Raw genomic sequence first — 22,192 nt, forward strand, 5'->3', positions numbered from 1 at the left:
CTTGGGGAGAATAGGGGGTAGGTGGGAGGGGGCAGTGAGGTGAGAAGAGGGGGTGGGGGGAATTTGGGACATGCAGGGCCGCATTGGCCAGAGTAAGAGGCGACTTTCCCCAGCTCCAGGGCTGCGGCTGCCGGGGAGAGACAGCCCCCCTTCCCAGCCCCAGCTCGGGGGCTGCCGTGGTGGGGGAGAGAGGGCATATCCATCGCATTAGAAAGGTAAGACTACTGATATTAAAATATGAGTAATGTGCTTTTATTTGTAGAACAAAAAATGTTAATTAATATTAAGGGTTTTTTTATATAGCACTTTTATCCAAAGTGCTTTACAATAGTTAGCTAACGGTACAAACAACATTTGGAAAGATCATTAAGTGGTCCACCGAGACCCTCAGCAATTTTCAAGTGGTCCACAAAAAAAAAAAAAGTTTGAGAACCACTGCTCTAGAGATCATACATTTAAAATGACACAATAAAATAAACAACATAGCATACATAGACCGTGTATCAGTTACAATGTAATACTTAATATACATAGATATCTCTTTTACACATATATAGAGCCCCAATACAATGTTATATCACAGTCATCATAAAGTAACAAACAAAACTTCTATGCATATGTACAAGAAAACATCAACGCATTATAGAACCCTTACGATTTACATTAACATTCGGTGAATGGCAGCCAGGCGGTCGCAGAATGCGTGGGGAAGATCTCACTCAGAGGCAGGCCTCCCGCTTTATTCACAGATATGCCCAGACATTCTTTTTTAAAATTAGATGGAAAAATCAGACTTGCACTCTCATTCAAACACCCTCTGATGCGTCTCAAGGGGTCCTTCTGTTCTGTCCGTTTGGAGATATCCACTCCAGGAATGACTGCTGCTGTCACTGCTTCCCGGAAGCTGTCATTGCCACCTGCCCTGAAACTGCTGGTGCTGCTGCCTTCTGGAAACTTTGGTTGCCGCTGCCTACTGTGAGTAGCTACTTCCAGAATCTTCTGCTTTATTATCTGCAGCTCAGGTACCATACACACCTACGCCTGCTGCCTGTCAGCCTTATATACTGGTAGCACTCTCAAGTCAAGCTTGTTAGCATAGATCTTCCCTGCCCAATTAGACCAGCTCAGCCAATCAGCTTCCCGAGTCTATTAGCATAGATTCTTAGTCTGTCTGGATCCTCCCTTTCCTGCATAGATCTTGCCCTGGAGGTCATCATTAGCATAGATCCTCCCCTTGAGGTCTTGGGAGACATGCTGAGTCATTCCCCATTGCACTCTACCTAACCCTGTGTCTTCCTTAGAGAATTATTGTGACCACCATTTTGGATTTCTAATTCCTACTTAGAATCATAGATTATCAGGGTTAGAACGGACCTCAGGAGGTCCAACCCCATGCTCAAAGCAGGACCAATCCCCAACTATTTTTTTTTTTTGCTGTAGATCCCTAAATGCCCCCCCCCCAAGGGTTGAACTCACAAGCCTGGGTTTAACAGGCCAATGCTCAAATCACTGAGCTATCTAAAGCCTTCATTCTAAAGCTAACTACTGGTTTATGCAAGCCAAAGCATTATGACACTGTCACCACCATTGTTATGCCAATCTGGAGAGGTGCAATTTTATGATGTTTAAACCCCCTTTTCAGTTTTTCTCTGCAAGTCTCTATCCACGTGCTGCAAGGTTTTTCAGAGCAGCTAAAAGCAAAATCTTTTGTTACAGCTGACGTGTAAGGCAATCAGGTGGGATGAGACAGAGAACAAATACCAGTTAGGGAATCTGAGAGGCAGGATGGAAGTAGACTCTCCCTTGCTGGCTGACAGGCCCAAATCATTATTGCAAAGAAGTACACCCCTGACCTCCTGACTTTGCTGAGAGCCTGTCTGTTAGGGATGTTTAAAGCAGCAAGATTCCAAATGGAACAATAACCAAAAAAAAAAAAAAAAAGATTGAAGGCATCTGTTTATCACCGTAGTATCGGAACACCTCAAAAATATTAATCAATTGTGTTTCATGACAGTTCTGTGAAGTAAATAAGCATTAGTATTCCCTATTTTATTTGAAACTGAGGAGGAAACTGAGGAGGCCAAGTGACTTGAGCGAAGTCACCCAGCAATTCTGCAGTAAAGCCAGGAGTAGGATGTCTTACATTGTAGATCTTTTGATTTCCACTTCCTGTGCCCCAGCTAGACTCTTAGTACAGTGACAGAAGGAGTTTTTCCATTGCTGTAGTAAATCCACCCCTCAGGCTAGGTTGATGAAAGAATTCTTCCATTGAGCTAGCTGCATTGACAGTGGGGGTGAGGTTGACCTAACTATGTTGCACAGCACGTGAATTTTTTCATAGCCCTGAGCGACGTAGCCAGTTCGACCTAAGTTTTTGGTGTAGCTCAGGCCAAAGAAGCAGTACTCTGCACTAGTGAATTCAGAAGTTAGTATTACTTATTCCTACAATAAAATAAGTGTGCATGGTGCTTTATAGGCTTATGAAACCAGATAGCTCTTAATGTCCTGGGTAAAGACTGACACTGCTTCTTGATAGGTGCGTCTACATTTGAGCTGAGATATGCGATTCCCAGCTTGCGTAGATGTACCAGCGCTAGCTCTGCTCTGACTTCCAATGGGATTTGTGCTCCTAAATACCTGAGGCACTTTTGAAAATCTCCTTAAATCCCAGACTCCTCCTTCCTTGCCTGCAAAGGAGGACTCTAGTTCACTTGCACTGTTCTAGTTCCTTAAGGAAGAAAATACAGAGCTTATTCTCCACATTTCAGGACTCTCCAAATCCCTGTGCATGTTGAAGGCACGTGCAATAAAAGGTAATTTGAAATAAAATGACTTTCTCAGACCAGCTGATTTTCTGAAGAATTACCCCACCAAGAACAGAGCCTAGCTCTATGGACCTCTGTGCCACAGAAACTCCAAACGATTGTCTAATTATTGTGCTTCCAGCTAGCACCACAGGCTCACAGTTAGTTTAGTTTCTGGCCCACATTCTGCCAGAGTTCCATGCCTAGAACTCCAATCAGTGTTAGCAAGAGACCTGCAAATGAATCAAAGGCAGAACATGTCCCTTAATTTGCATTTGGGTATTCAGTGATCAAAATTAGAAAGGAAATATTTCCCAACAGTTGTCACGCGGCTGTATCTGGGATGATACAGATATTTCCTATTCTAAGTAAAGTGAGATATTCAGGCATAAGGAACTGCTGTTATTATTTTTTTTTGTATAACATACATTTGGCTGGAAAATGGTAATTTTTCTCTGTGGGAAATTCGAATTTGATTTTTTTTTCAGTGGGAAATAACTGAAGCTGGCTGGAGGAAGACAGTTCCATTTCACAACAGCTTGTGATGTCTTGAAATTTGTTTTCATTACACATTAGAACTCAGAAAGTTGGCCATCAGAAAACTTCATCAAAATCAATACATTTCAGCTTTGACAAAACTGCATATTTCCACAAAAATACATTTAGTCAAAAATGTTCCAACCAGATCTATAAAAAAGTTTTCCCGGAGAAAATCTGAAAAAATTGAGAGTATAGAAAAACCTACGTTTCCTCACTTTGCTTCTGATTTCCAACAGGCATGAGTTGGAAAATGGTAAGAAAGTGTGAAAATTATATCCTCCCCATCCTTTCCTCCACTTTGCTTGCTTACAATTTTCACTGTTTTCCAACTGGGGAAAAAAGTCAGTGTTACTTGTCTCACTTAGAATGAGAAAGTAAGAGAAAGTGTTACCTTCCCACAATTCTTAAGTTTTTAACCTCCCCCCACACAACTCCCCACTTCCCTGAGCAGGAGAAAGTAAAAAACAAACAGAGAGATTAACATTGTCCAACAATTTTGAAATTTTGAAACATCTCACTGCATGTTTGTTTATTGTTTAGTCTGTGTCTTAGATCTTATCATGACATCAGAAGATGTTATCTAGTTGACCCTCATTTTTCCCTTTAACATCCTGACAGCTTCGTTCATACCCCCTCTGAAGCATTATGTTTCAACCAAGTCCACTCCTAGTTTTTCCAGTCTTTCATACTGTAAGTTACCTATTCCCCCTTTTTAAAAAAAACAAACACCCATAATTCTCCTCTGGATCTTTTTTTGTCTCCACAGTGATTTTCTTAATAAGGTACTCTAAAGTAGGCACAGGTGTCTAGAAGTGGTCTCTAAAGTACTTAGAACGATTTCCTCTGAGCTTGTTTCCTCTTGTACATAATGTAACCATAAACTGTATTGACAGTTTCATGGTATTATGTATTATCCATTCCCATTCTCATATTCTCTGCATGACTTCTTAGCATATATTCTTCTCTCTGAAAAAGTATGATCCCCTTCAAACCCATGGACTTAGGCAAGTTGAAACTCAATATATTTGTCCATCTTCTGTAAGTTTCTGTGAATAAGTTCTTCAATGTTGCTTGCTGGTCCAACCACTCTGGAACTTACAGACTTCAATACTGTGTTAAACTACATTTCCCTCCGAAGATTTGCTCTTGCCCCACTGTGATGGGCTGTGCCAACCACACACTGGCTCAGAAAGGGTTAACAAGAGCCTATAGGGTCAATTAAGGGGTCAATAGGAGCCCGAGGCTTACCCAACCTTGCCCGTCTGCACCTGCCAAGCCTGGAGGGGAGAGTTAAAAGGGCTGAACTCAGCTCAGGCGGGGGCTGACCAGGAAGGAGAGCAGATCTCTGGCTCTCACTCAGTGAGAGAAGCCAGCTGGAGTCAGGGAGCTGAGTTGGGCTGCTGACAGACAGCTCCTGCATGAGGAAAGATAGGCCTGCAAAGGGAAGCCCAAGGCAGCTGGGAAGGAAAACAGGAGGAAGTGAGCCCACCTGGGATTCTCCGTACTGATCGAGGGACCTGCAGGGAGCAGGAAGACTTCCTTGCCAGGGGAGTGGAGAAAACTCTCCTGCAGCCGAACCAGCTGGGTGGCAGAATGTGCCAAGAAGCTCTGCAGTGAGCCTGAGGAAGAGGCTTGGAGAAGGAGGAGCTGACACATTGTGAGTTTCAGAAGAGGCTGAGGCACAGGCCCAGACAGGGCAAAATAGGACGTGGTTGAGGGACATAGCCAAGAGAGTCTGTGTAGTCAGGCTTGATGTTTATCAAAGGGTCCCTGGCCCAGGACTCAGTGGAGAGAGAGGGCCTGGGTTCCATTACCATACCACTGAAGAAGGCGGAGCAGAATTCCGCAACCGCCTCAGACAAGGGGTAAGGACTATTGAAAGCCCCCTGACACCAGGGTAAGAATTAGTCAGTCCGGGCTTGGACTGAAGCCCCAGTGTGAGATCAATGGACTATTTAATTGTTGGACTATTGGTTTGCCCCAGAAGGGATGGGACGATATGTGATTTGGCTGGAGGGCTGAGTCACAAGAAGACCCTCTGCAGGGCTGGACCAAGTGTCAGCAGGGGGTGCTAAAGTAGGAGAGCCTGCTATGCCCAACTGCGAAGGTGCACACTGACAGGTGAGTCACACTTACAGCTCCATTGAAATAAATGGTCATTTGGCTGTTGACATTAGAAGCAGGCTTAAGCCTTTAGAGTATGTCTACACTACCAAGAAAAACCCATGATGCTCAGTCTCAGAGCCTGGGTCAGTTGACTCAGGCTCATGGGGCTTGGGCTGTGGGGCTAAAATAACAGCGTAGACGTTTCCATTTGGGCTGGGGCCAGGCTCTGAAATCTGGTGAGGGGGGAAGGTATTGGAGTCTGGGCTCCAGCCTGAGCTGGAACGTCTACACTGTTATTTTTAGTCCTGAGCCCCAAGAGACTGAGTCAATTGACCCTGGCTCTGATACTCAGTGCTGTGGGTTTTTAGACAGACCCATAGTGACACAGCCCCAGTACTGACTCCGGTAGTACTTCACTTGCCACTCTCTTCCTCCCAGGTCCTTAGCTCTGTGTTACTGAAACACACCCACTGTTTCGCAGCCATGCCTTAGTCACTCAAGAACAACCACCTTCCATGTTGTATTTTCTAACCTTGTTAGCCTACTGTGCAATACTGTGTCAAATGCCTCTTTCTAATCAAATTAGATTACCTCCACCGCATTGCCCTTGTTCGCACTCTCTGTCATCTCCTTGAACAGTCCAGCAGGGCTTGTCAGAAGAGATTTACCCTTTATGAAACCAGGCTGAATAGCTGTGACCAGCTCATATTTTAGTCAGTGTTTTGTGATATCAGGATTTCTCTGTATCTCAGATTGCATGTACTTGTCAATTGACTTTTTCAGCATCTGGTCTGTTCTTATAATGACTAGGTTATGTTTGTCTCTCTTCAAAGAACTACTCCAAATATTGGTTACTGAATTAGTGATACCTTCTGTCATTTCCTGTAAGCTTCTAAGGAAGTGACTTAGGGCTGGTCTACACTGGGCGGGGATCGATCTAAGATATGCAACTTCAGCTAAGAGAATAGCATAGCTGAAGTCGATGTATCTTAGATCGACTTACCTCCCATCCTCACGGTGCAGGATCGATGGCCGCGGCTCCCCCGTCGACTCCACTTTCGCCTCTCGCCCTGGTGGAGTTCTGGAGTTGACGGGGAGCACGTTCTAGATGAGACGCGATAAATCGATCCCCGATAGATTGATTGCTAACTGCCAATCCGGCGGGTAGTGAAGACGTACCCTTAGTATTGGGCCTTGAATGTCTACAGTGATTTGATTCAACCCCTCAAGTGGCACCAAGTGCAATGTTGGGGTCTGATTTTATGTAATGCCGAGAGTTGCCTGCAGAGCACCTGCAAAGTTGCCTGCAAAGCTTTCTATCCACCTTATAGTCCATTCATCCAATCCATGCTTTTTTAACTTGCTGGCAAGAATACTGTGGGAGACCGTATCAAAAGCTTTGCTAAAGTCAAGATGTATCACATCCATCGCTTTCCCCATTTCCACAGAGCCAGTTATCTCATCATAGAAGGCAATCAGGTTAGTCAGGCATGACTTGCCCTTGGTGAATCCATGTTGACTGACCTCCCTGCATCATACAGGCCATTGAATTTCACCCAGTGATTCCAGCAGTGGAGGGAACTGTTCTTCCCTGCTATGTAAGGCTTCATCATAGCTCTTGCAGTGATTTCATGCTTTGCTTTCTGCATGTGAGGAATCCCATTGAAGTCAGGGGAACTGCTCTCATCCCTAAAATTAACCTTGCATGCTTAAGTGCTTTACTGAATCTGAGCTCATGTTGAACGCTGCAGGGAACTTAATAGGAAATCCAAATCTGAATTCCACTTAATGTTTTATAAATCATGATTTATTGAGCCACTCTTTTTAAAAATGTAATGGCCCTATATATTTAACCTCCAGAGCATTCTTTTTCTTTTCCTTCTTTTATGGTGTAATTATTTTATTCCAGTTCCTTTGCCTGTATTAGTCCACTGCTGAGAGGTTGTGTCACCTTAAGTATCATACAGTTAGCAGAAGTGATACTTTCTGAAAACAAATAAGAATAGCTTCCTGCTATGCATCCCCGAGGGGAAAAAAGATCGGACATACTGAACACCATTATCTGATGGAATTCAGAGGCATATACACAAGGGTATTTAGCCTGGTTGTGGGGACACTATTTGCATATGAAACATTGAAACACTAAGGCTTTACAAAGTACTGTAAGTACCACCCAGTAGATGGCATTAGTACCCTAAACACTCAATCCTGGGCTGAAAGTACTGTGTGGTACAGATTTTGCAATGCATTATTTATGAAAGAAAATTAACGTTGAATCTGTGTGTTTTGCTGGAGGCAATATAAGCAGTAAACATGATTTTCACACCAACAGGTAACAAATAGTTTTCTTAACAAATTAGATGAACCCTGATGTCTAGTTTCAGATTACTTTGGAGCTCAGTGTCTTCAATACATTTCTCTTATGTTCAAAATCTCTGTTTTACACAGGATAAAATGAAAATGACTAGAGATATACTGTACTGTGCAAAGACAGTTAGCACTTTGATGGCAAATGTATTTTAGCTTTTCATTTTGCTTTGTAGTAAGCATCTAAATCATGATGCAATTCTGGCTGCACTGTGCTACATAACAGTACTTTTGCAATTATAGATGACCTTCCATCAGATGATCGGATGTCTTGCAGACACCTCTTAATAAATACCCCTGTGAGGTACTGCAGGTCAGTATTGCGATATACCCATTTTACAGATGAGGAAAGCAAGGCACAGACAGATGGAGTGACTTGCCCAAATACACACAGCATGTCAGTGGCACAGCTGAGAAGGTAACCCAGAGTTACTGACTCCTGATCCTCTGCTCTGACCATGACATACAATTGCTCCCCAGTTCCACATCCCTCCAGACCCTGGTACCAGTGAAAATGCAGTAAAGAAAAAAAAGATCTATCTATCTACACCTCTACCTCAATATAATGCTGTCCTCGGGAGCCAAAAAAATCTTACCGCATTATAGGTGAAACCATGTTATATTGAACTTGCTTTGATACACCGGAGTGTGCAGCCCCACCCCCCGGAAGCACTGCTTTACCGCGTTATATCCGAATTCGTGTTATATCGGGTCGCATTCTATCTATCTATCTATCTATCTATCTATCTATCTATCTATCTATCTATCTATCTATCTAATTTCGACTATGGATCCAATTATGAAATGAGCTAATGTTGGAAAAAAGCTTCCTTTGAATATTCATTAGCATTTTTAATGATGGCTACCCAGTCCTGGTACAGCAACAGTTCCGTGTGAGGATACTGTTATTGATTAATATAATTATTTTTAGAATTCCTAAAAGCATTCTTGGCTATTTACAGTGCAAACAGGAAAACAAAATGAGAATGGACAATTTTGTTGTTACTGCACTTGAACTCAGCTGGGGGAAAACTGAGTTCTGTCTGTCTAGTTGGCTATTAGGACTGATAAAAAAAACCCCTATCAAAATCTTGGGATAATTCAAATAAGTTTTCAGTCTGTTATTCTTTTGCAGTGGTTCAATTTCTGATTTTCCATGGATTTTTTGGCAATATCTCTGGTTTCAAAACATATAATTTTCAACCCAGTCCCCAATTTTCCCTGTCTTTTTGCTCTGAGAAACTTATTCACGGGTACATTCATATTGCCCTTCTTGGATGTATAGTCCAAGTCACAACCTATCCTAAAGTGATTCTTTGGTTGGAAGACTTCTGAGGAGGCAAGACTGCTACCTGCTTCCTGTGTGACCTTCACCAAGTCACTTAACCTCTCTGTGCCTCATTTGTGTACAGAATAAAACAAAACATTAGGCTAGGTTTTTGTTCCACTTCACTGCACCAATCTTTTCCTGTCTTTATGAATGAAAGCTTTATAGGCAAATACCAAATTACACAAGATTTTCTTCCAGAGGTGGCATCTAGCTGCTTTGAGAACTCAAAACGCACTGGCATCTTTGGGGTTACCTCTGAGGCCATCAGGGAGTTAGATTGTTAATGTCTTGTCTGGGTTGTTTGTTTCCCTGGATACCACAGGTTAAAGAATATTTAGATATGCTAGATATATTCAAGTCATTAGGGTATGATGAAATTCATCCTAGTGTACTTAAGGAACCAACTGAAGCTATCTCAGAACTGTTAGCATTATCTTTGAGAACTCCTGGAGGACGGATGAGGCCTCAGAAGACTCTGAGAAGGGCAAACAAAGTACCTATCTTTAAAATGAGGAACAAAGAGGCCCCAGGGAACTATAAACCAGTCAGCCTAACATTGATACTTGGAAAGATACTAGAACAAATTATTAAACAATCAATTTGTAAGCACCTAGAGCAGTGGTGGGCAACCTGCAGCCCATGAGCCGCACGCGGACCATCAGGGTAATCCACTAGCAGGCTGCGAGGCAGTGTTTACATTGACCGTCCACAAGCATGGCCGCCTACAGCTCCCAGTGGCCATGGTTTGCTGTTCCTGGCCAATGGGAGCTGCGGGAAGTGGTGGGCCGCAGGTTGCCCACCACTGACCTAGAGGATAATAGGGCTATGAGGAATAGCCAGCATGGATTTGTCAAGTACAAATCATGCCAAAACAACTTAATTTCCTTCTCTGACAGGGTTACGGGCCTAGTGGATAGGGGAGAAGACATGTAGACATTATATATCTTGATTTTTACTAAGGCTTCTGACACAATGTCACATGACATTCTTGTAACTAACCTAGGGAACTGTGGTCTAGATGAAATTCTTATAAGGTGGGTGCACAACTGGTTGAAAGATTGTACTCAAAGAGTAGTTAGCAATGGATTGCTGTCCAATTGGGAACGTGCATTCGGTGGGGTCCCACAAAGTAGTATCAGTCCTGGTTCTGATACTATTCAATATTTTCATAAATGACCTGGATAATGAAGTGGAGAGCATGCTTATAAAAATTTGTAAAAGAAACTGAGCTGCAAGGGGTTGAAAGCACTTTGGAGGACAGGATTAGAATTAAAAATGACCTTGACAAATTGGAGAATTGGTCTGAAATCAACAAGACAAAATGCAGGGAAGACAAGTGCAAAGTACTACACTTCAGAGAGAAAAATCAAATGCACCACTACAAAATGGGGATTAACTAGGCTAGGCTGTAATACTGCTCAAAAGAAGCTGGGGGTTATCATCATCACCATCATCATCATGTTCCTATTACACCTCTGGCAGTGAGGGCAGTGATGAAGCTCCTCCACCCCTGTTTGTTTCTGGCAAGTCTTTCAATGGTTCCCCAGCTGTGCCCCAGATTTTTCAGGTCAGCTTCCACAGCTCTTCACCATGTTGTTTTCGGGCGGCCTTGTTTTTGCTTACCTTCAGGTGTCCATTTTATTGCTAATCTGGTGATGGAATCAGTTTCCATCCAAAGCACATGACCGATCCATCTCCAACGCCTCCTGGCAACGATGGTGCTCAGATCCTCTTGGCTGCACTGTGTCAATAGATCTTGGTTTGAGATTGTTCTGGGCCAAAAGATACGGAGGATTTTTCTGAGGCAGGTTGTATGGGGTTATAGTGGATCTCAAATCGAATATGAATCAACAAGGTAATGAAGTTGCTAAAAAGGCTAATTTCATTCTAGGGTGCAGTAACAGGAGTGTCATAGGTATGACACTTGAGAAAACAGACCCGCTCTACTCAGCGTGGGTGAGGTCTCAGCTGGAGTACTGTGTCCAGTTCTGGGTGCCAGACTTCAAGAAAGTTGAGGATAATTTGGAAAGTCCAGAGGAGAGCAACAAAAATGATGAAAGATTTAGAAAACATGACCAATCTGGGCATGTTAAATCTTGAGAAAAAAAGACCGAAGGGGGACTTGATAACTGTCTTCAAATCTGTTAAGGGCTGTTATAAAGAGGACGGTGATTGATTATTTCCTAGAGTTACCTGGGGTTGTTTCAACCCAAAGCTCTTGGTAACTTTTACTCTGTGCGAGGTGGTGTCAGGAAATACATCAGGGGAGACACGGCTGTCCAACCGATAGATGGCTGGCATAAACAGGACAAGAGTGCTTTCACTTAAAGCTAAACTTTACTTAGTCTGAAGCACTTACACACGTCCGCAACAGGTTAGTAAAACACCCCCAACCCTCGATAATTATCAAAGCTGAGTGTGGCTCTCGAGTGGCACAGCAGCAGGCTTCCAGTGGCCAAATCTTCCGTCTACTGGTGGGGACCACAAGATGTGTCCAGAGGGAGAGTCCCACTACCTCAAACTTTCCCCCCTTATTTATAAATTAGTAATAGAATGACATGCCCCTTAAAGAAAACTGGTTAAGCAAGCAGTTTCAATGGCCAAGCAAGAGGCTCCTTCTGATTATTGATTAACCAGGTGTGAGTTTTTCCAGAGTTTGCAGCCTTGAGGCCCTAATAGACATTCCTGAGGGCACATCCTGCTCTTCTAAAATGCATGTATCAGCAACTTCAACACAATTCTTATCAGGAAGGACGAGGGGTCAAGCTGCCCTTTCTGTGGCACCCGAAAACCTCTCCCCTCCTGTCATGGTCAAGCTGAGGCTTCTGCATGACCACTTTACGGCCTGCTGACTTGGCTGCTTTTAGCAATAAGACATAGTGGTTTCAGGCACTTTACTGGTTTGCCAAACTCTCCCTGTACACTATGTCTACTGAAGGTAGGACAAAAAATAATGGGCTTAATGTGTAGCAAGAAAGATTTAGGTTAGATACTAGGAAATAGTTTCTAACAGTAATGGTAGTTAAGCACTGGAATAGGCTTTCAAAGGAGGTTGTGGAATTCCAGACAACCATCTGTCAAGGAGGATCTCAGTGAAGCTGGTCCTCCCTCAGCACAGAGGGCTGGACTTGATGGCTTTTTGAGGTCCTTTCCATCCATAAATTTCTAAGAGTCTATGATTATTTCATGTTGATTCTTCCATGAGTCTAAGGAAATTTGGAAGTTGCATGTTTTATATAATCGAGAATCAGGCAAGGATATAAACTCATGTATGTCTTCTCATAATTAGAAAAATTATATGTGTCTTCCCCCCACTCCCCAAGTTAGTATATCATACTGATCTTTCTGTCCTGTCCATTGTCCTTAGGGCAAGATTCTCAGTGTAAAAGATTTTTAAATATCAAGATTAGAGCCATGGGCAGCACATGACTCCTGCATTTGGTGAGACTGGGCCTGACCACCGGAAGCTCCCTAGAAGTCAGGGGAACCCACTGGCACCTGGACTGTGGCCCACCCCCTGCTCCACCCTGAGGCCCGTCCCCACTCGGCCTCCTCCCTGCCCGCGGCCCCCCATGTTCTACCCCCATTCCGCCCCAAACCCCACTCCTGTTCAGCCCCCTCCTCTGAGGGCTTGCTGCTTGTGCCTCTTTGCCTCTTCCCCCACAGGGCCCCACCACCTGCACCTTTCTGTCCCTTCCCCAGAGGGGCCCCTCTGCTGCTTACACCTCTCTCTGCCCCCTCTCCTGAGGGGCCCCCAGCCCGCATCTCTCTGCCTCTCAGGGTTGAAGAGGTGCCAGCAGTGGGTGGTGGGCGTGGGGGAAAGCAGTGGAGAATCACGAGAGGTGGGCGGGGGAGGGGGGGAACGGAGGGGAAGAGGCGGAGTGGGGATGTGAAGAGGTGGAGTGAGGGCATGGCCACGGACACCCTTTCAGTGGTGGTGCTCCAAAGGCCGTAGGCCTCCAAAGGGAGGTACACTGCATCCTGTTTGGGGAGGCTTAGCCTCCTCTGGCCTATTATACCCACCACCCATGATTAGAACAGCTTCTCTGCTTGAAAAGATTTGAAGGAGTGTTTTAGTAATTGTATTGTCTGGTTGTTTCTTTGTGGAAAGTTTAAAAGTGCAATACCTCAGGCACCAAATGGGTTTGCAATAAAAGTGGTATGCATTCAGCATTCTTATACACTATTGTACTTAAGCAGACCTGGAGTTTAAAGGACAGTATTTTAACAATGTATTATATTGGGTGCTAGTAATGTCTTTATTCTATTCAAACATAACTTTCCAAAATCACCTACCTTTTGGGGTGAATCTTTCCATGCTTGAACTCAGCCTGAAGGTGAATTTTCTTTTGGAATTTTGAACAAAATCGTGCAGTTGTGTATGAGTTGAGGGGAAAAAAAGTGGGACTTCTCCGCATTTGAAAGAAAAATGTTAATATTTTGCTTATTATAAATAAAAAATGAAACCTGAAAATTGGCCTATAAACAGTCCTCAGTCAGAAGTATGCTTTGCTAAGTGGCTGAAAATTAGCAGTGCACATAAAAAGGTAACACTTGGAGACATTTGAAAATGCGACCAGGTGCCCAGACAGTAGAGAACTGGGTTAATGTTTAAATTCTGATGTTAGCCATAGATACATTGTGCCGCCATCTTAACCAACACACCTGGGACCTTTAGAGCTGAAAGCATGAATCTTCATTGCTCAAGCTAAATAGCTATGAATTCTAGCAGGGGGATGTAACAGATTCACATACTTTGTGGGTCAGGCACAGAGAGTGATATATAAAACACAATGGCCAATAGGTTGCACATGTATGTGCAGTGAGGGACCCATCCTTCGAAACAGTCAGACTCCTTGTGTGAGTCAAGTTCGACAGAGGTGTAAGTGTTTGTAGCTTTGGGGCCCTGGAGGGGCTACAGAACAAAGCCCATGTCTTACTGCCCCAGGACATTATAAAATATGGTAATTAAAGCTGAACATAACATAACATGAGAATATAAGAATGGCCGTGCTGGGTCAGACCAATGGTTCAGCTAGCCCAGTATCCTGTCCTCTGACAGTGGCCAATGCCAGGTGCTTCAGAGGGAATGAACAGAACAGGACAACGGAGTGATCCAGCCCCTGTCATCCAGTCCCAGCTTCTGGCAGCCAGAGACTTAGGGACACCCAGACCATGAGGTTGCAGCCCTGACTATCTTGTCTAATAGCCATTGACATACCTATCCGCCTATACCTCATTTTTTTTTTAACCCAGTTATACTTTTGGCTTTCAAAACATTCCCTGGCAATGAGTTCCACGGATTAACTGTGTGTGTTGTGTGAAGAAATACTTCTTTCTGTTTGTTTTAAATCTGCTGTTTATTAATTTTGTTGGGTTATGCAAAGGGGTAAATAACACTTCCCTATTCACTTTCTCTACACCAGTCATGAGATTTCTATCGTATTGCCCCCTTAGTCATTTCTTTTCTAAGATGCACAGTCCCAGTGTTTTTAATCTATCCTTGTATGAAAGCTGTTCCACACACCTAATCATTTGTGTTGCCCTTCTCTGTACTTTTTCCAGTTCTAATGTATCTTTTTTGAGATGGGGTGATCAGAACTGCGCACAGTATTCAAGGCTTAGGTGAACCATAGATTTAAATAGGGGCATTATGATATTTTCTGTCTTATTATCTATCCCTTTCCTAATGGTTCCTAACATTCTGTGAGCTTTTTTGACGGCACTGCACATTGAGTGGATGGTTTCAGAGAACTATCCACAGTGACTCCAAGATCTTTCTTGAGTGGTAACAGCTAATTTAGATCCCATCATTTTATATGTATAGTTGGGATTATGTTCTCTAAGGTGCATTACTTTGCATTTATCAACACTGAATTTCATCTGCCATTTTGTTGCCCTGTCACCCAGTTTTGTGAGATCCCTTTGTCAGCTTTGGACTTAACTATCATGAGTAATTTTGGTGAAATTATTTATAAGTGAACACACTGAAAGGTTACCTACTTACTTAAAGAAAATGACAGCTTTTAACTTAAGAACTGCTTGTTTTGAATATAATTACTGCTCTAAGTGCTGTACTTCAGTGAGCTATTAATGGGACACTGTCAAGGTATCTATGTTCCAAAATCAGGTTTTGTAAAAAACAAAAAAATGCAAAATCTAATATTGATAGAAATATTTCCAACATTTATTTAACTTTCAGTTAGAATATTATTTTTAATTTAAATATTACTATGCAGTGTTGGGAGCCCAAACAGCATTACACACAGTCCTAGTACATAAGAATCAAGAAGTAAAATTGAACATAAATGGACTGTAACCCTGAACTCCAACTAGATCTGTGCAGTTTGGCCTCTGAATCTGCAGTGAGCCCACTGACTTCACTGGGGCTGTGTGGGTGCAGGGTTTCCATATGCAAGTTTCCCTTGCCAAGGTTAGGGGTGTTCCATTGTTCAAGCAGAACTGAAAAAAAAAAAAGGAAAAATATGAACAAAACTGATTATAAAGAAATTTGATTTTGAGTATTCCTTCAATTTTATCAGTTATGGACCAAATTCAATCCAGCGTCAGCCTTCACTTCCAGATGAGCACAAGTTAACACCACTAACGCTCCATGTTCATACCAACCCTGGGAAGTTCACTCAAGTGCTGCACAGCCATCCATCCAAACGATTCCTACCAGGATCATGAGCGTGAAAGGTTTCATAGATTCCAAGACCAGCAGGGACTATTGTGATCATCTAGTCTGACCTCTGTACAACACAGGCCATAGAACTTCCCCAAAATAATGCCTAGAGCAGATCTTTTAGAAAAAACATCCAATCTTGAGTTAAAAACTGCCACTGATGGAGAATCCACCACGATTCTTGATAAATTGTTCCGGTGGTTAGTTACCCTCACTTTCAAAAATGTATGCCTTATTTCCAGTCTGAATTTGGCTGGCTTCATCTTGCAGTCATTGAATCATGCTATACCTTTCTCTGCTAGACGGAAGCACCCATTATTAAATATTTGTTTCCCATGTAGATACTTATAGCTGTAATCAAGTCACTCCCTTAACTTTCTCTTTGTTAAGCTAAATAGATAGACTCAAATAGCTCAATCACTGTGAGGCATGTTTTTGAATCCTTTAATCATTCTCCTGGCTCTTCTCTGAACCCTCTCCAATTTATCAACTTCCTTCTTGAATTGTGGGCACCAGAACTGAACACAATATTCCAGCAGTGGTTGCACCAGTGCTAAATATAGAGGTAAAATACCCTGTCTACTCTTACCTAAGATTCCCCTGTTTATGCATACTAGGACCATGATAGCTCTTTTGGCCACAGAGTCACATTGGGAGCTCAAGTTCAGCTGATTATTCACCAGGACCCGCAAATCTTTTTCAGAGTCATTGCTTCCAAGGATAGAGTCCCCCATTGTGTAAGTATGGCTGACATTCTTTGTTTCTTGTATAGGACCTCATAGAGGTCCTAACTACAAGAGCTTTAACAAGGCCTTCCCCCCAGTAATGCCATCTTTCAAGTGCTCACCTAGAGCTGGGGAAGTTGAAAGTGGGAGGTAGGGGAGTGGCAGAAAGGACAAAACACACAAACAAACCCCATTCAATTATGGTCGCTGGAAGAGTGAGAGACAGTTTCCATTTAGTGTGTAGTCAGTACCACCTCTAATTGTTGCAAGATGCTCAGATACTGATAGGTGTGTTAGAAAAGCTATGGACAGACAGTTCGATGGGATGTCAAAAGGATTGTATGCTAAAATGTGTGGCTCATACATTCTACAGCCAGGCACCATTCTGGAGCACACAGTCTCCTTCGGACCATGTGCAGTCTGGACTCTAATGGATTTGGGGGCAAAAGTCACACCTTTCTTGGCTACTTCTTTTCATGTGTACCTGTAACAAGGATGGCCTGGTTCTGGCCCTTCACACAAGGGAAAGGAAATACTTATGTTATCTTGATGGTTTCCCTTTGCTGGGTGCCACAGCTGATTTTGACTGCTGAGGTGTCACACAAGGAGACAGGCTGCATACAGCATGTGTATCATCTCCCAGAGCCTTGTTCATTAGTGATGACTGCTGCCCCCCTCCCCCAACATATTGGAAAGCTGCTCTGCCTTATAAGGCCACAGATGGAAAACTATTTGACAGTAGAATTTCAACACTAACCGTTAAAATCAACCTTAAGATGACCATCCCGCAATTGCTTTGAATCTTCTCCTGCAGTTTGCTGAGGGCTGTTTTTTTTAAAAAAACAAACAGACATCCCAGAAAAAGGCCCTAATTTAATCTCTTAGATTCAACTGCACTTAAATTCAGATGTACCGGTTTCATGGTGAACAGCCTGAGGATATGTCATAAGAACATAAGAACATAAGAACAGCCATACTGGGTCAGAACTCCTCCAGATAGGTCCTTTGGGGCCATCTGCCTGTCCCAAGTCAGGATAAAGGAGGAGGGTTGGGCGTGGGGCTAGCAACTCCACCCCGTAAAAATCAACTTGCTACAGAAACGCCAAAAATAGAGATAACAGAGACTTTTAGCCTGGAAAAAGAAGGGTCTTCAATTCGAAGACGCATGACGCTGGGTGGTGAAAGTCGTGAGGAAGCTACAAAGCTGATTACTCTTCTTGCAACCAGGAGGATTACCATCGGTACATGGAACGTGAGGACCATGTACGAGTTAAGAAAGACGGCGCAGGTTGCAGCAGAGATGAGGAGCAACAACCTGACCCTACTAGGCATTAGCAAAACAAGATGGACGCAAGCTGGACAGAGACGACTGTTGACAGGAGAGTTGTTGCTGTATTCCGGACATGAAGAGAGCGATGCACCCCACACACAGGGAGTAGGCTTCATGTTGTCCAAGCAGGCACAGAGAGCACTGAATGGTTGGGAGGCACATGGTTCCAGGATCATCACAGCATCCTTCAGAACTAAAATGAAGAGGATTAAGATGAATGTTGTACAGTGCTATGCTCCAACCAATGACAGTGAAGAGGGGGACAAAGACTATTTTTACAACAGACTTCAGAAAATATTAGAGATTCTCCCAGACAAAGACATCACCATCCTTATGGGAGACTTTAGAAGATCTTTGCAGGACGTTAGAGTTAGAAGAGGTGCAGACGTAGTGTCCTACCATCACTTAGTGGTGGCCAGATTGAAGCTGAAGTTGAAGAAGAACTGGATAGACGCGTCAGATAGAAGAGTGAAGTACAATGTCAGCCTTTTGAAGGATCATAAGATCAAGGAAGATTTTGGACTGACGCTGAAGAATAAGTTTTCAGTACTACAGGATCGGTCTGAGGAAGAGGAAGACAGTGTATCCAACAGATGGCAGAAAGTGAGAGAGACACTTAGATCAGCATACCAGGAAGTGCTTGGAATCAAGAAATACCAGCAGAAAGAGTGGATCACAGCAGAGACCTTGACTAAGATAGAAGATAGAAAGAAGAAGAAGGCAGTAGTTAATAACAGCAGGACTAGAGCAGCAAAGGCTAAAGCAGAAAAAGAGTTTGCTGAAGCCCATAGAGCAGTGAAGGGGAATATTAGGAAGGATAAGAGAGATTATGTGGATGGACTGGCAGCAGAAGTGGAGCAGGCAGCATACAACGGTCATATGAAACAGCTGTATGACATCACCAAGCAACTGTCTGGAAAGTTCAGCAAGCCAGAACGTCCCGTCAAAGACAAGCAGGAAAAGTCTATAACAGAAATAGAACAACAAAGGAATAGATGGGCGGAGCATTTTGAGGAACTCCTGAATAGACCAGCACCACTAAATCCACCAGACATTGACCCAGCCAACGAAGACCTTCCAATCAATTGTGACAGACCAACCAGAGATGAGATCAGAAAAGCCATCACTATGATGAAGAACAGGAAGGCGGCTGGACCTGATGATATCCCAGCAGAGGCCCTGAAAGTAGATCTGGATGCTTCAGTGGAAATGCTGTACCCCCTCTTTGAGAAGATATGGGAAGAAGTGATTCCGGCAGACTGGAAAGAGGGATACCTTATTAAAATCCCCAAGAAAGGAGACCTCAGCAATTGTGCCAACTACAGAGGAATCACACTTCTGTCGGTGCCAGGGAAGGTCTTCAACCGAGTCCTCTTAGAGAGAATGAAGGATGCCGTCGATCCACAGCTACGAGATGAGCAGGCAGGTTTCCGGCAAAATAGATCATGCACGGACCAGATAGCAACACTCCGCATCATAGTCGAGCAGTCTATGGAGTGGAACACCTCGTTGTACATCAACTTTGTTGACTATGAGAAAGCATTCGATAGCGTGGATCAAGAGACTCTCTGGAAGCTCCTTTGGCACTATGGCATCCCAGCAAAGGTGGTTAACTTGATTAAGAACTTATATGATGGCATACACTGTAGAGTGATCCATGGAGAGCAGCTTACAAACAGCTTCCGGGTGCGAACCGGAGTCAGACAAGGATGCTTGTTGTCACCATTTCTTTTTCTCCTTGTCATTGATTGGATTATGAAGATATCCACTTATGAGCGCAGGAACGGAATCCAGTGGATGTTGTGGACCCAGCTTGATGACCTGGACTTTGCCGACGACCTTGCACTCCTTTTGCATAGCAAACAGCAGATGCAAGAGAAGACCAACATAGTGGCAGCCACGTCATCACAGGTTGGCCTCAACATCCACAAGGACAAGACCAAATCCTCAAGATTAACTCCATCAGTAATGACCCAGTCACACTGAATGGAAGCTCTCTGGAAGAAGTGCAGTCCTTCACCTACCTATGCAGCATCATTGACCAACAGGGTGGCACAGACGCAGACATCAAAGCAAGGATTGGTAAGGCAAGAGCAGCTTTCTTACAGCTCAAGAACATCTGGAGATCCAGAGAGCTGTCCTTGGCAACAAAGATTCGACTGTTCAACTCCAACGTGAAATCAGTCTTATTGTATGGAGCCGAAACCTGGAGGACAACTAAAACAACCACCAGGAAGATCCAGACTTTCATAAATAGTTGCCTTAGAAGGATTCTCCAGTTCCGTTGGCCAGACACCATCAGCAACATCTACCTCTTGGAGAGGACCCGTCAACTTCCAGCAGAGGAAGAAATTAGAAGGAGAAGGTGGGGCTGGATAGGACACACACTACGCAAGCAGCCAACCAACATCACTAGACAGGCATTGCAGTGGAATCCCCAAGGCAAGCGGAAAAGAGGCCATTCAAGAAACACCTGGCGACGCGACCTTCAGGCTGATAGCATAAAAATGGGCTATACCTGGAACCAGTTTGAGCAAATGGCCCAGGATAGAGGACTCTGGAGATCTGTGGTTGGCGGCCCATACCCTGATTGGGGTGATGGGCATGAGTGAGTGAGTGAGTGATACTGGGTCAGACCAAAGGTCCATCTAGCCCAGTATCCTGTCTTCTGATAGAGGCCGATGCAAGGTGCCCCAGAGGGAATGAACAGAACAGGTAATCATCAAGTGATCCATCCCCTGTAGCCCATTCCCAGTTTCTGGCAAACAGAGGCTAGGGACACCTTCCCTGACCATCCTGGCTAATAGCTATTGATGGACCTATCCACCATGAATGTATCTAGTTCTTTTTTGAACTCTGTTATAGTCTTGACCTTCACAACATCCTCTGGCAAGGAGTTCCACAGGTTGACTGTGCACTGTGTGAAAAAAGACTTTCTTTTGTTTGTTTTAAACCTGCTGCTTATTAATTTCATTTGGTAGCCCCTAGTTCTTGTGTTATGAGGAGTAAATAACTCTTCCTTATTTACTTTCTCAAGATTTTATAGACCTCTATCATATCCCCCCTTACTCATCTCTTTTCCAAGCTGAAAAGTCCCAGTTTTATTAATCTCTCCTCATACAGCAGCCATTCCATACCCCTAATAATTTGTGTTGCACTTTTCTGAACTTTTTCCAAGTCTAATATGTCTTTTCTGAGATGGTGTGACCACATCTGCAGTATTCAAGAGGTGGGTGTACCATGACTTTATATAGAGGCAATATGATATTTTCTGTCTTATTATCCCTCCCTTTTTTAATGATTCCCAACATTCTATTAGCTTTTTTGACTGCCACTGCACACTGAGTGGATGTTTTCAGAGAACTATTCACAATGACTCCAAGATCTCTTTCTTGAGTGGTAACAGCTAATTTAGACCCCATCATTTTATATGTATAGTTAGGATTATGTTTTCCAATATGCATTACTTTGCATTTTTCAACATTGAATTTCATCTGCCATTTTGTTGCCCAGTCACCTAGTTTTGAGAGATCCTTTCATAGCTCTTTGCAGTCTGCCTGGGACTTAACTATTTTGAGTAGTTTTGTATCTGCAATTTTGCCACCTCACTGTTTACCCCTTTTTCCAGATCATTTCTAAATATGTTGAATAGAATTGGTCCCCTGGGGGACACCACTATTTACCTCTCTCCATTCTGAAAACTGACCATTTATTCCTACCCTTTGTTTCCTATCTTTTAACCAGTCACCAATCCACAAGAGAACCTTCCCTCTCATCCCATGACTGCTTACTTTGCTTAAGAGACTTTGGTGAGGGACCTTGTCAAAGGCTATCTGAAAATCTAAGTACACTAGATCCACTGGAATCCAGTAGTGAGGCCAAGTGGCCTCCCTCCAAGCAGGTGAATGAGCCACATCAGCCACACCATCAGGGGCTCTTTTACCTGCACATCTACCAATGTGATATATGCCATCATGTGCCAGCAATGCCCTTCTGCCATGTACATTGGTCAAACTGCACAGTCTCTATGCAAAAGAATAAATGGACACAAATCAGACATCAAGAATTGTAACATTCAAAAATCAATCTCCCTGGACACTCAATAACAGACTTAAAAGTGGCAATTCTTCAACAAAAAACTTCAAAACCAGACTCCAACGAGCAACTGCAGAACTGGAATTAATTTGCAAACTGGACACCATCAAATTAGGCCAGAATAAAGACTGGGAGTGGATGGGTCACTACAAAAAGTAATTTTCCCTCTGCTGATACTTACACCTTCTTGTCAACTGTTGGAAATGGGCG

This window comes from Chrysemys picta, chromosome 1 (assembly GCF_011386835.1).
Source record: "Chrysemys picta bellii isolate R12L10 chromosome 1, ASM1138683v2, whole genome shotgun sequence".
Lineage (NCBI taxonomy): Eukaryota > Metazoa > Chordata > Testudines > Emydidae > Chrysemys > Chrysemys picta.